The sequence below is a fragment of the Triticum aestivum genome, unplaced genomic scaffold, assembly GCF_018294505.1.
Source record: "Triticum aestivum cultivar Chinese Spring unplaced genomic scaffold, IWGSC CS RefSeq v2.1 scaffold199806, whole genome shotgun sequence".
In the NCBI taxonomy this organism is placed as follows: Eukaryota; Viridiplantae; Streptophyta; class Magnoliopsida; order Poales; family Poaceae; genus Triticum; species Triticum aestivum.
The window spans coordinates 1-3,271 of NW_025225805.1; the positions used below are offsets into that span (position 1 = coordinate 1).

A 3,271-nucleotide genomic window follows, 5' to 3' on the forward strand; every position below is an offset into this window, starting at 1 on the left:
TGCGTCGCCGGCGACCAGGGCCATGTGCACGGCAGCTGCCACTCTAGCCCCTTCAAAGTGGTTCTGTTGTCCATGTACGTTCATGATGATCGACGACCTCTGGTCCGTGTTTTCTCCTCACAGACCGGCAGATGGGGCAATCTCATCTCAATAGAGACTCAACCTAACACAATGTATGGTCCTTGTTGCCCCGACACCCTTGTTGGCAATGTCATTTACTGGTTGTCTAGGTATGGGAGAGACGATATAGTTCAGTTTGATTTGGAGGGGCAGAACCTTACCCTGATCAAGGGGCCTCACAGTATGAATGATTTTAGCATATGCCAGTGTCAGATTATACAGACAGATGAGAGGATTGTTGGTGTTGCCATGTTATCTAACGATAACATTCAAGTGTGGCAGAGGGAGGTCAATCCTGAAGGTGTTTCCATATGGGTGTCCCAAAAGACAGTTGAATTGCGTAACATTATTAAGACCCTTCCTCAAAATTGGGAAACTATGCCATGGACCAAACTAGTGGGGTATGATGACGATACCAATGCAATCTTTTTATATATGCATGATAGTGCCTATATGGTTCAACTCAAATCAATGCATTCCACAAAACTTGATGTACCATGCTCTAGGAAGTACTACCCTTTCAGGAGTTTCTACCTACCAGGTGATCACCCATCCTCTGTCTTATATATTAGGAGTAGCTTAATCTGGTTATTTTTGTAAATGGTTGCTCGCATGAAATTATTGTGATTCTTAATTGTCCACTTACACTTGAACTTTGTATGCAAATTATGGTAATAAAACTTGGTAATTTTCCCTATTCTAGATGGATGAACTCATAGCCACATTAATTTAGTATGTGCTATCTTTTGATATAGTTGTTTTCTTTCCTCGAAAATACCAAATGAAATGTCAAATGTGAACTTAGTTGATACTATGTATGAAACCTCAAGGATGGATATTTTGTATCCATTATTATTTCTTCTGATTTTGTTACTGAACTTAAATCCAACAAAACAACTTCGGTTCAATACGTGCCTACTAAAAACCATAGTGATTCTGCCATTTGTTCATGGCCCCTCCTACATGTGAATATTTGTCATAACTTTGGTAACACATAGAAATAAATTGATTTGTTATAATTTTGTCTGGCCGACATGATGAAGAATGAGTTTACATGAGAAAATTCTAGGCTATGCCTTTTCTTCATCTTCTTGCTAGCTAAATTCTCCATTATGAGGTAGCTAAGTGACTACTTTTATGAATATTACTTGCATTTTATGACTACTTTTATGTAATAGCTAAGTGACTTATAACACACCTATAAGAATATGTTATATAAGTGAATTATTTTGCTCAATGTATACTTGCCTGCTCATCTTTCTAATTGTTTCATGTTACCTTCTCTTATCCACTTGTCTCTATCATGGAACTATTGTTAATTGTCGGAGTTCTTATGCTTCTAGGCACAACCATTGCTGGTGGAACTAATGGAGCTAATAAGTTGGGATCATTGTCTGGTTTGATGTGCTAATGCGCTAAAACGGTCCAGCAGGTAAGAAGATTTTTTGAATATAATTTGTGAGTTTTTTAATGTTTGATTTTTCTCTTTGGAAGATATGTGACAGTACCCCCAAAAAAGGAAGATATGTGACAGACAATGTGGGTAGCATGCACCCTCAAAATATTGGCGATGTGGATGAGATTTGGATTCACACATGCTAACAACATAGAGAAACAATTAAAATGCTGACGAGGCTATGTGTTGGAGCATAAATGATATGTTGATAATCAAGTGTTCTCCATTGGTTTTCTATATCATAATACATAAGTTGAAAGTAATATATTTGCAGCCCTTTTGCTATTACACACATCAGTCGGGTCATTTAACTCCATCACCTACAAAATTTATGTGAAAAGGGTGAAGGATTTAGATACTCGTAGGTGCTACTATAGGCTTTTTCGGTGTCTGCAGCAGGTTACTAACAAATTAACACATTTTTTCTCCAGGTGAAGGGTGCTGCAGTTGTCACTTGTTACCGAGATTCTCGCATCACATCAAATGCGGTCGACGGAGTTTATATGTTATCTTCAAAAATGTCATCGTTCTTTAGTCTAGTCAAGTAGGTAATATAGCAAGATGCTTTTGAATACCTAATTTGGGGTATTTCAACTTAATTATCCTAGTATCATTTCAAGTCGGATCTCATCATGTCTTGCCTTTTCTACATGTGGGTGCTTGGTAGTATTCTCTTTGGCCAGGAGAGTATCTCCCCCAGTTATTTGTAGGTTTGTGTGCTTGAAAAGAACGACATCGCACCTCTACCATGGTTCAAAAATATGTGTTGCATGTGCTTGGCAGCTCTGGGAATGCCAGGATGTAGCTCTAGATTTTTATTTGACTTTTACAAATTCAAGATCTGTTGCAGATGAAATAAAATGCGCATCATATCAACAAAATGAAGCCTCATAGGCACAATTTAGTGTTGGTCAAGTAGTTGTATCAATGTTTACATGACTAAAATTAATGATGTAGAAGTTTCGATGATGGGACGTTCTTACCCTGAGAGTGAAGTTGTTGTTGTTGTTGTCCAGTTACCTTAGTGGTTCATATGAGCTAGAGGACGCTTCATTCTTAAAGCAGTTGTGAGTTGTTTGTTGTTGAAGACACAAGATTGGACAACAATGAGTCTATAATCGCACTCGCAAGAATGCATACAACATTCTTAGATTGTAAATATCTGTTGGAATTGTAAGTCATTTCAAGTGAGGGAGCAGAAACCATCCATCAATACCCTCGGTAGGATGGCGAATGTGACTGGATGTACTAGAATGGAGCACGCACACACAGTTTACCTAAGTTAGCACCTTTGATGAGGAGCAATACCCTACGTCCTGCTTGGAGTTTGTATTCATGGTGGGATACCTCGCCGTACCATGGACGCCCCTCGCTCGCGTGTTGCGCCGGCTCACAACACAATGTCCTGATCACGCCGCCCGTCCACCGCCACGATCAGCCGCCATCTTTCGTCTGCTTCGGCCGACAGGCGGCTGCCGGTACGACGTCTCCTAGGGCGCTATGAAACGGGCTAGGCGCGATTCCATTGTTTCCTACCCCATGTCATGGAGGAGAAAGAGACGAACCAAGCTGGGTGCACCCCGTTGCACAGCTTCGAGCCTCTAGGCGCGGATGGGATGCAGGCCATGTGTCGTTTGGTCATCGGCCATCCAGTATGTCAGTACCAAACACCGCGCTATTGCCAAAGTTTACCTG

At 40.7% G+C, this 3,271-nt stretch overlaps 1 long non-coding RNA gene across 1 annotated transcript; it reads left to right on the forward strand.

Moving 5' to 3' along the window:
• The first annotated feature begins 17 nt into the window (after positions 1–17).
• Positions 18–2,432, forward strand: LOC123172382 (uncharacterized). Its single transcript, XR_006485545.1, has 3 exons — positions 18–661; positions 1,464–1,552; positions 2,008–2,432. It is a non-coding gene; the product is annotated as an uncharacterized lncRNA (long non-coding RNA).
• Positions 2,433–3,271: the final 839 nt, after the last annotated feature.